Consider the following 11768-nt stretch of genomic DNA (forward strand, 5'->3'; position numbering starts at 1 on the left):
GGCAAACGGCTGATGATTACACATTTACCAGTGTACCACTGAATCATCCTTCCTTATAAAAGGAAGGAAACAGGATCAGTGAAGTTGGGTTGGCCAAGATGACATATGTACGAATTTTAACCCAGATCTTAGCAACTCTGAAAACAGCCTGCTTTTGTTACAGGGCTCTCTTGGTGATACTTGAGTTTCACTTAACTGGGGGCATCCAGAATCTAAATAGGAGAAACAGAGGCCATGCCTAGAAGGCACCAGGCTCAGAATCGCCTTCTATAGTCACCTTCTATAGAGAAGACTTTAGAGCCTCAAACAGGTAAGTGGGATTCCTATGAGGGGAGATGTATTAATCACATAACAAAGCCATACCTTCCAGGACAAGCTTAACAATTTCTCAAACCATTCCCCTTTAAGAAAGTCTTTCATGTTTAAGGTTTTCTTGGCTCCTTTCTTGGAAAACTTGGCCACCCTGACCCACAAGTTTAAATCTCAAGTTTACCTGGGGATTTACTCTCCCGACCTGACCAGGATCTTGATATGCAGACAGGGATATTGGTAGGGAGTACATTGAAAATGCAGATCCCTTTAGGGAGCAATGTCATCTTCCATTTTTAAATATTATATGTATTTAACAGAGAGAAAGCGAGCCCATGCAAGGGGAAATGGCAGAGGAAGAGGGAGAAGCAGACTCCCCACCGAGCAGAGGACCAACCTACAATGTAGGGCTCCATCCCAGAATCCCAGGATCATTACCTGAGCTGAAGGCAGATGCTAAACCAACTAAGCCACCCAGGTGTCCCAAGAGCAATGTCATCTTAACAATACTAAGCCCATGAACATGAGATGTCTTTCCATTTATGTAGACCTTCAGTTTCTTTCAATAGTGTAGTGTAGTTTTCAGAATATAAATGTTACATTAATTTTCTTCTTTTTGATGTTACTACAAATGGAAGTGTTTTCTTCATTTTAATTTCAGTTTACTTATTGCTAGTGTATAGAAATACAATTGTGTTTTCTATATTGAGCTAATATCCTGTGATCTTGCTGAACTCATAAGTTCTAATAGTTTTTAGTGAATTCCTTAGGATTTTCTTTTCTGCATTTCTTCCCATTTAAAAAAATTTTTAAAGATTTATCTATTTTATTTATTTATTTGAGAGAGAGATTGGGGGAAAGGGGCAGAGGGAGAGGGAGAGAGCGAATTCTCAAGAAGACTCCCTGCTGAGCGTGGACCCTGATGTGGGACTCAATCCCAGGACCCTGAGATCATGACCTGAGCCAAAGCCAAGTTTGGCCTCCCAACCAACTAAGCTACCCACATGCCCCAGGATTTTGTATATGCAAGAGTATGCCATCCACAAAAATAGTTATACTTCTTTTCCAATCTGGATATGTAGTGTTCCATTTTCTTCCTTAATTGCCCTTGTTATGACTTCCTTTAAAACGTTAAGTAGAAATGCTGAGAGCAGACATCTTTGTCCTGTTCCTGATTCTTAGGGAAAACAGATTTGGTCTTTCCCCATTTGGTCTGATTGATCGATGGATTGATTTTTTCAATGGTAAATCTGACTTAAGGTTTTCATAGATGTCTTTTATTGGGCTGCAAAAGTTCCCTTCTATTCCTACTTTGTTAAGGCTTTTATTATAAAGTCCTGTTAAATTTTGTGAAATGCTGCTTTTATAGGGCGCCTGGGTGGCTCAGTGGGTTAAAGCCTCTGCCTTCAGCTCAGGTCATGATCCCAGGGTCCTGGGATCCAGCCCTGCATCGGGCTCTCTGTTTGGCAGGGAGCCTGCTTCCCCTCTCTGCCTGCCTCTCTGTCTACTTGTGATCTCTGTCTGTCAAATAAACAAATAAAATCTTAAAAAAAAAAAAAAGAAAGAAATGCTTCTTTTATGTCTATTGAGATGATTGTGTGGTTTTTGTCTTCTGTTAATGTGGAGTATTACATTAATTGGTTCTCAGATGTTAAAAAAATCTTGCATTCCTAAGACAAATTCCTTTTGGTCATGGTATGTCATCCTTTCTCATATGTTGCTGGATTCAGTTTGCTAGTATTTGGGGTGGGGGGGTTGTGTCTCGGCGTGGGAGGGTTGTATTTCGGGGTGGGAGGGCTCTTCATGAGAAATACTGATCTATAGTATTCTTTTGATGTCTTTGCCTGCTCTTGAATAATGCTCAGAATAGTCCTGGTTTCAGAGAGTAAGTTGAGAAGTGTTTCCTTCTCTTATTTTATTTTTTTTTTTAAAGATTTTATTTATTTATTTGACAGAGAGAGAGATCACAAGTAGGCAGAGAGGCAGGCAGAGAGAGAGGAGGAAGCAGGCTCCCTGCAGAGCAGAGAGCCCGATGCGGGGCTCGATCCCAGGACCCTGAGATCATGACCCGAGCCGAAGGCAGCGGCTTAATCCACTGAGCCACCCAGGCGCCCCTCCTTCTCTTATTTTTAAAAGAGCTTGTGAAGAATCAATTTTAGTTCTTCCTTAAATGTTTGATAGAGTTCATGAAATTGGTCATTCCTCTCTGGAGGAAGGTTTTTGATAACTAATTCAATCTCTTTACTTGTTATAGGTCCATCCAGCTTTTTTTTTTTTTTTTGTCTTTTAAATTTATTTATTTTTTTCAGCGTAACAGTATTCATTGTTTTTGCACAACACCCAGTGCTCCATGCAATACGTGCCCTCCCTATTACCTACCACCTGGTTCCCCCAACCTCCCACCCCTGCCCCTTCAAAACCCTCAGGTTATTTTTCAGAATCCATAGTCTCTTATGGTTTGCCTCCCCTTCCAATTTTTTTTTTTATAAACATATAATGTATTTTTATCCCAGGGGTACAGGCCTGTAAATCGCCAGGTTTACACACATCACAGTATTCACGATAGCACATACCCTCCCCAATGTACATAACCCCCTCCCCCCTCCCAACCCCACCTCCCCCCAGCAACCCCCAGTTTGTTTTGTGAGATTAATAGTCATTTATGGTTTGTCTCTCTCCCAATCCCATCTTGTTTCATTTATTCTTCTCCTATCCCCCTAACCCCCCATGTTGCATCTCCATGTCCTCATATCAGGGAGATCATATGATAGTTGTCTTTCTCTGATTGACTTATTTCACTAAGCATGATCCCCTCTAGTTCCATCCACGTCATCTCAAATGGCAAGATTTCATTTCTTTTTTTTTTTTAAGATTTTATTTAGTTATTTGACAGAGAGAGATCACAAGTAGACAGAGAAGCAGGCAGAGAGAGAGAGAGAGAGGGAAGCAGGCTCCCCGCTGAGCAGAGAGCCTGATGCGGGACTCGATCCCAGGACCCTGAGATCATGACCTGAGCCAAAGGTAGTGGCTTAACCCACTGAGCCACCCAGACACCCCAGATTTCATTTCTTTTGTCCATCCAGCTTTTTAAAAAGAGAAGACCTTTTCTCTGGTCAGTATGCACTCACCTCGGAAGCACCATCCTAACAGCCAAACCTACCTCAGCACTAGTGTCCTTACGAGCCGGGGCAAGATCGAGCTGGGACCTTTTCAAAGGCACCTGCCAGATCCCTCACTTGCTCCCCTCTCAACTATAAGTAACAGTGGTTCTGGCTTCCTTTGGCACTGTGCCCAGGGTGACTTGGCTCTGGAGCTTTCTATCCTTCATTTCTGTCTTGATGGATACCCAGGGATGCAGCCTCAGCTCCATTCTCCTCTTGGCTGTCTCTCCTTGGGAATCCCTTTGGAATCACTCTCGTTACCCGGCCCGTATTGTCCTCCAGGACTTTATCCACTCAGCAACTCCAGATGGTTTTCTCCAGGCCAACCCACACAGCAGTGCGCTCTCCTGGGGGCTCTCCTCTGTGCACCACCCTCACCGAATCCACTCTGCAAGCTGATTCACCTCCCCCACTGTAAGATTTTCTGCTTTTCTTTTAACTTTCATCCCCTTGCTCTCCTGGCATGTTTATGGGAAAAGCTAGGTTCTCGTATATGCTTGTAAGAAGCCCTGGAGATCTGCCCTCATTTTATAGGTGAGAACTTTTCCCATAAGAGCCTGATCACCTACCCTGACCAGCGCCTCACAGTGCAGGGACTGGGATGTGCCTGGCCCTGCCCCCAGCACGGTGCTTTCAGCCTGTGTTAACCATCGTTTTCTGTGCCATCTCTCTCTGGTCTTCTTTTTCAGACATTAAAGCTACTATTCACTGATGACTTCTGCAGCAAGCCTGTCCTCTGATACTCATAAGAACTGTCTATTTTACAGAGTTCGGGAGACTAAGGGCCTTGTTCGGGGTCCTGCGAGGAATAATACCCAGAGCTTCAACTCCAGTCCCAGCCCATGCTTCCACCCGCTATGCCTGAACTTGCCCTTGCTCAGGAAGGAAACACACACTTCTCAGTTTACAACAGAAAATAAAAGTGAGTATAGAGGAGATTCTCCGGTAGAATCTTTCAGGGCAAACCATTTATCGGGCTCCTGGTTAGCAGCAGTGAGTCCCAGGTCACAGAGGTCAGAGTGTTAGGCCGCTGGTGTTGAACTTCGTCCCTTTCATCCCGTCACTCACTCAATGAAGATGAGCACTGCTGGGTGCCAGGACCCAGCAGTGATCTATAAACAACAGTCCTGTCCTCCTGGACCTTCCACTCCAGTGAGGGGACAATAACATCAACTCTGGTGTTACTTGAAGAAAAACTCTGAAGGTAGACAAGGGCGATGGAGGGCGGCTAAAGTGTGGCACCAGGGAAGGCGTCTCTTGGGATTGTATTTGAGCAAAGGCCTCAGCAAAGTGAGGGTGTGAAAGGCCTGCAGAGATGTGGGGCAGGAGTTCCTCTGTCACAGAGGTAGCGCCAAAACCCTGAGGTGGGAGCATGTGGGGAACTTTCGGACCAGGAAGGCCAAGTGTGGCTGCCGCGGACGGAACGTCTAGGAAAGAGTGGGTGACGTCTTCAAAGAGTCAAGGGAGGGCGTGATCCTGTGAGGTTTATTGGTCAGAGTGACAAAGTTTTTCTACCTCCTAAGATTGTTGGAAAGTTCTCTTTCAACCCTTAGGCGTCTCAACTTTTCAGTCCATTCCCAGACGCAAATGTCCTTGAATGACGAATAGTCTTCCTGTTCCTAAGCAAACTTCTCTCTTCCTCTCCGTAGGGATTATCCTCCCTGGTTCCTTCCCTTGTGGCTTTCATAGTTCCCTAAAGGTTATTCTGGGCTCTAAAAATCCCGGAGCCTCCTAGGGCACATACAGAACAGGACATCGTGTTGCTTCTTTAGCCCCAGGTGGAATGTCCTCCTGGAAGAGAACCGGTTCTCTCCTCTCACCACTGGGAAGCCCAAAGAGCAGAAGCAAGTAGGATAATGAGACCCTCAAGCGGAAATAGTGAGGAGGCGGGTGTTGAGAACTGCCCATTTCAGTTCCTCTTCTAGAAAACAGAGACTTTCCTAACAGGTGGAATCCAGGGGGTGCGGTGTGCACATTAAGGTAGACAGGGAGCAGAGGGGAAAGCAATTGGAAAGGGGAAATGGTTTGTTCAGAACTTTCCCATGTAGGAACATTGGATAGGCGCTAATTAGCCTGTGCTAAGATTTTAAGGACAGTGGGAGTTGCTAATATTTTGTTAGTTGGTGAATATTTGCTAAATGCTTGTTTTGTACCAGGCATTGTGCTTGACCCTGGGAGTATGGAGAGGAATGGCTTAGAGTGTCCGACGTCGCAGTTGGCTCAGAAGACGGGGGTGAACCAGCTAACCATGCTCCAAACTGGTAAGGAATCCAGAGGAAGCTAGAACTCAGTGTCATGGGAACAAAGACGTACTAGTTAACTCTGCCTGGCTGAGATGTGTGGCGGGAAGGAGAACTGGGATAGAAGTCCTACAGAGAAGATGAAAGAAATGGAATTTTATGGGCCTTAAATCTTACTAGGAAACAGAAAAGAAAGCAACAACTCAGTCACTGCAGCTGCCCCTTCCTGTTGGTCACACAACCTGCCTCTGGTCTTACAGAAAGAGCACTAAACTTGGTATCTTCGAACATCTACCTGGGCCCTCATTCCTGGCCCTTCCACGGCCAGTCTTTTTCTCTTATAACTTGGTTTTGTCATCAGTAAAGTGGGAGGTTCCTACTATGTCAAAAATTGTCTGATTTTTTGGGACGCCTGGGTAGCTTTGTCAGTAAAGTGTTCAACTCTTCATTTCGGCTCAGGTCATGATCTCAGCATTCTGGGATCAGAGCCCAGAGAAGCTCTGCGCTTAGCAGGGAATCTGCTTGAGGAGTATCTCCTTTTCCCTCTCCCCCTGGCCCTGCTCACACACGCATGTGCTCTCTCTCTCTCTCTCTCAAATAAATAAATAAATCTTTACAAAAATTGTCTAAGTCTTTGCTTTCCCTTTTGTCAAAATGTCTTCTCTTTCTCAGCCTTATTTCTTTTTGGAAAAAAAAAAAAGATTGACTTATTTGTCAAAGAGACAGAGAGAGAGAGCACAAGCAGGGGGAGTGGCAAGCAGAGAGAGAAGCAGGCTCAGTCCCAGGACCCTGGGATCATGACCTGAACTGAAGGCAGATGCTTAACCTTCTGAGCCACCCAGGCGTCCCTCAGCCTGATTTCTTAATCCCGTTAACTATGATTACATGAAGATTTACCTTTAGAATGGTTTAACAAAGCCATTTGGGAGCAATGTCTGGAAAAATCTCTGGAAAGCTGGGTGTTTCTAGCTTCCCTAGATATATAGGGACAGGTGGCAAGTGCTCTAACAATAAACGGGCTTTCTGCAAGTTAGAGCTTCAACACCTGAATAGACTTCATGTGAAAAGGATCAGTTAGACTCTAACTACACTGGCATGAGGATGAGGCATTTCAAATTACATTTGTCAGTGTGAAAAAGGAAGAGCAGCTTTGAATATAATTTAAATGTCTAAATTTCTGAATGAGTTTTAGAAGATCTAGAGTTCTAACATCTATTTGTGCAAATTTTTCACTGATGGTAACTTAAGAATCTGAGAGATCTGATTAAAAGTCTTGATCAGGAACTGCAAGTGGTCATTTAGAAGATAAAACATAAAAACGTTTGCCCTTACAAGCTCAAGCTCAAGTTTCATATTTTCTTTTTTTTTTTAATGCATGAGTGGGGGGAGGGGCGGGGGAGAGAATCTTCAAAATCTCAAGCAGACTCCATGCCCAGAGTGGAGCTGACATGGGACTCGATTCCACAACCCTGAGATCATGACCTGAGTTGACATCCAGAGTCCGTTGCTTACCCAGCAGAGCCACCCGTGTGTCCCCATATTTTATTTTTCTTAAAATGATTATATAATATAAAGAAATGTTGGTTAATTTTTTTCCATCAAGCTCTACCTAGAAACCTTGAATCCCTTCCCTTTTACTCCAGTATGACAAACGAATATCCTGTGAAATATGCTTTTTGCCATCATTTGAAAAATACTGGGAAGCATTATTTCAGGCTGTACATTTCACAGTCATTCCCCCTCCCCCACTCCCACAGATCGACAGGGACAGCTCTGTCATAGATCAAGTTTTCCACCTAGGCATGGGTCTATCTCTGAGTTCTCTGTTCAATTTTATCTCTTTTGATCTCTCTCTGGATCAATGTCATACTGTTTTCATTATTATTAGCCTTTTTAATCCTTCATTTCTGAGGTCAAGTAGATCCTTCTTTGTTTCTTTTTTGGGGGATACATTCACTTTTTTTTTTTTAATTAAAACACTTTTTATTTGAGCAGCTTTACGTTTATTGAAAAAATTGAGAGAAAGGGGAGCCTGGGTGGTTCAGTTGGTTAAGCATCCGCCTTTGGCTCAGGTCATGATCCTGGAGTCCTGGGATCGAGTCCCACGTTGGGCTCCCTGCTCAATGAGGAGTCTGCTTCTCCCTCTGACCTCTCCTACTCTCCTACATTCTCTGTCTCTCAAATAAATAATTTTTTTAAAAAATTGAGAGAAAGGATGGAGAGTTCCCATATATACCTCAATTTCTACCCCTTCCCGCCATTAATGCCTAGCCTAAGTGTCATACCTTTGTTCTAACTGATGCCACTACTCCCTTTGTGTTATAGATTTGTAAGTTGTGCCCGATGTATGATGACGTGTGTCCCCTATTACAGTATATCATACAGAACAGTTTCACTGCCCTACCTCCCCACAGTACTCTACATATTCAGCTCTCCCTCCTTTCCCCCCAAAACCCTTGGCAATCACTGATCTTTTTACTGTCTCCATAGGTTTGCCTTTTCCAGAATGTCATATCATTGGAATAAGATCACATGTAGACTTTTCAGATTGGCTTCTTTCCCTTAGTAACTTGCATTTAAGTTTCACGGCTTGGCAGCTCATTTCCTTTAGTGCTGAATAATATTCCATTTTATGGATATACCACAGTTTATTTATCCTTTCACGTAGCAAAGGACATCTTGGGTGCTTCCAGATTTTGATAGTTATGAACAAAATTTCTGCAAACATTCATGTGAAGGTCGGATCTGAGTGTTCATCTCATTGGGGTGACCAATTATTTGACTCCTCTTTACAAGTGCAATTGCTGGGTCATATAGTAAGAATATATTTAGTTTTGTACAAAGCTGCCTAACCATCTTCCAAAGTGGCCGCACCATTTTCTATTCCCACCAGCAATGAATGAGGGTTCCTGCTGCACCACATTCTTACCACAATAAGATATTGTCTGTGTCTTGGAGTTTCCACATTCTAATAGGTATATTAATGGTATTTTGTTTTAATTTGCAACTCTCGGTGCAATTGAACATTTTTCACATACTTATTTACCATCTGTGTATCTTTTTCATATATTCTTCTTTAGATCTTTTGTCCATTTTTACTTGAATTGGTTGTTTCTTATTGTTAGTTATGAAGAATTCTTTGTATATTTTGGGTATGTGTTGTCAAAGATCTCCCAGTCTGTGGCTGTCTTTGCATTCTGTTAAACAGTTTGCTTTTATATATACATTTTTAAATCATTTTGTCAAGTTAAAAAAAAAAACCCTGTTATGATTTTGATTAGAATGACATTGATTCTATAGATCAGTTTGGGGAGAAGTAACAGCTTCACAGTACTGAGTCCTCGGGTTCACAACATTTATTTAGGTGTATTTTAATTTTTTTTTTTTTTTTAAGATTTTACTTACTTATTTGACAGAGAGAGAGAGCCTAAGCTGGGGAGAGCAGGAGAGGGAGAAGCAGGCTCCCCACTCAGCAGGGAGCCTGATGCAGGTCTTAGTCAAAGGACCCTGGGATCATGACCTGAGCTAAAATAACAGCAGATGCTTAACTTACTGAGCCACCCAGGTACCTCTACCCTCCCCCACCTTTTTAAAAAGATTATTTATTTATTTATTTATTTATTTATTTATTTGACAGAGAGAGACACACAAAGAGAGAGGGAACATAAGCAGGGGGAGTGGGAGAGGGAGAAGCAGGCTTCCCGCAGAGCTGGGAGCCTGACGTGGGGCTTGATCCCGGCACCCCGGGACCATGACCTGAGCCGAAGGCAGACGCTTAATGACTGAGCCACCCAGGCGCCCCTATCCCCCTTTAAAAATAATATTTTGTTTAGTTTAATGTCTGTCAGTAAAATTATATAACTCTCTTCACACAGGTTTTACAAACATTTTAGTAGATTCATTCTTAAGTATCTTATTTTTTGCTGGTATTTTTCTAGAAATGTTATATGTTTTAAAAGTCTGTGTTTGATAGTTTGTTTCTGGTATCTAGAAATACATTGACTTTTATATATTGATCATAACCTTGTTAAATTGTCTTTTTAAATCAAACAGTTGATCCTTTGATGATTTGGGGATTTTATTGAATCTTCTATGAACATCAACAGTTTTGTTTCTTCCTTTAAAGTTTTTATATTTTTAATTTTCTTGTCTCCTGAACTAGTTAAGACTTCCAGAACAATACTGAATTGTTGAATAGTGACAGCAGACATCCGATTTTAAGGAAAATCTTTTCACTTTTTCCCTCTTAAATATGACACGTATAATGCTTAACTGTTTTTATGTAGGTTATTATCTGATGAAGAATTTTTCTTCTTATTCTTAATTTGCTAGTGGGGTGAATATGAACATAAATATGTAATTTTATTGAATTATTTGCAGCTAAAGATAAGTTTCCTTTTAGTTTTGTTGCTTACAGAAACCTCATGCAACTCAAGCATAAATCTCTAAGCTGAAACATACCTACCTAACATACATACATACCTAACCTGGTCTCTGCTGGGGATGAATATTCCACGCATCATCCAAGAAACCCACTTTGGAGTATTAAAAAAATTAAAATTAAATAAAATCACTTGGGAGTATTAAAAAAAAAAGGTCATTGGTTGAGATAAAATCTTTTATTATCCCCCTCTTTAGGCAGGCATTTACATTAGCCACTTACTAGAAATCATAACCTGACTTCTCTTTAACAGTAGTATATAAGTTCAAGTGCGTATCATAGTACAAAATTAAAACCACAGGCGTCTTGTATTTTCAGGTTTGTCTAGGAAATATTCAGTTCGAGGTCACAGAATAGCCAAATGCGGTACTCTCAAATCTAGGAAGCAAGAGTTATGTTATCTGCTCTGGCCACCTATATCCCATCTCTCCCACCCCCCAGTGGGACGCAAGGCTCAACAATGCTCAACAATGTGGAGAGAGGGAAGGAATAGAAAACAGAATGACAGTAGCAATGATGAGACCCCCTGGTGGCCGAGCGTAGTGTCACCAAACATCAGAGCAGAGTGGATTTTATCTACTTGTGACCCCATGGAGGAATTGCTATAATCTTAGGAGATCCTTGTTTGTATTAGATTCCATGCATTTTCTTTCTGTCGTGCTGTTTGCTAAATTCAGTGAAAAAGTTACTTTACTGTCTATATGAGTGTAAAGCCTGTATTCCTTTACCTTTATTTTCTTGCTCTGCTTTGTACCAAGTTTTTACTGACTCCCTTGGCTACTCTGTAGAAAACTGTTCTCAGGTATTTTGTTTTGCTAGTTGATTTGCAGTCGTTTCTGTGAAACTTAATTCAGGATGATTTCATGTTGCAATTTACTTTTGGTTTTCAGTATTTGTTGGAAGATTGTGTTGGTATTTATTATAGCATTCCATGTGGGATGTGGGATTCATTTACCAGTACATTTATTTTATTTTGTAGCCTACTCGGTACCAAAAGTCACTGACATGTTTCTTTTTTCCTTTTTTTTCTTTAAAGATTTTAAAGATTATTTATTTTGACAGACAGAGATCACAAGTAGGCAGAGAGGCAGGCAGAGAGAGAGAGAGAGGAGGAAGCAGGCTCCCTGCTGGGCAGAGAGCCCCATGTGGGGCTCAATCCCAGGACCCTGGAACCATGACCCGAGCTGAAGACAGAGGTTTTAACCCCCTGAGCCACCCAGGTGCCCCGACATGTTTCTTTTTAACCTATTGCTTTGGGGTTTTTTTCAGGTGTAGTAGAATGTTATTGTATAACCATAACCAATTATTTTCATCTGGACTCCTATATATAGTATATTGTGTGTACAGAACTACTAATTAAAAATATCTCTAAAATAAGTGAGGTAGAAACTATTTCAGTTTTTTTCCTCCAAATTCCCCCCCCAAATTTCCTTGTAAGATTAGCATCTTATCTACCAGTGAATACTATATATATGTATATATACATACATATACACACACATATACATACATACATACATATAAGTGTGTGTGTGTGTGTGTGTGTGTGTGTGTGTGTATAGACATTCTTTGGATGCCAACTGTGTGCTTTCGTCTTCCCACCCTTATGAATTATGT

Source organism: Meles meles, chromosome 15 (assembly GCF_922984935.1).
Source record: "Meles meles chromosome 15, mMelMel3.1 paternal haplotype, whole genome shotgun sequence".
NCBI lineage: Eukaryota > Metazoa > Chordata > Mammalia > Carnivora > Mustelidae > Meles > Meles meles.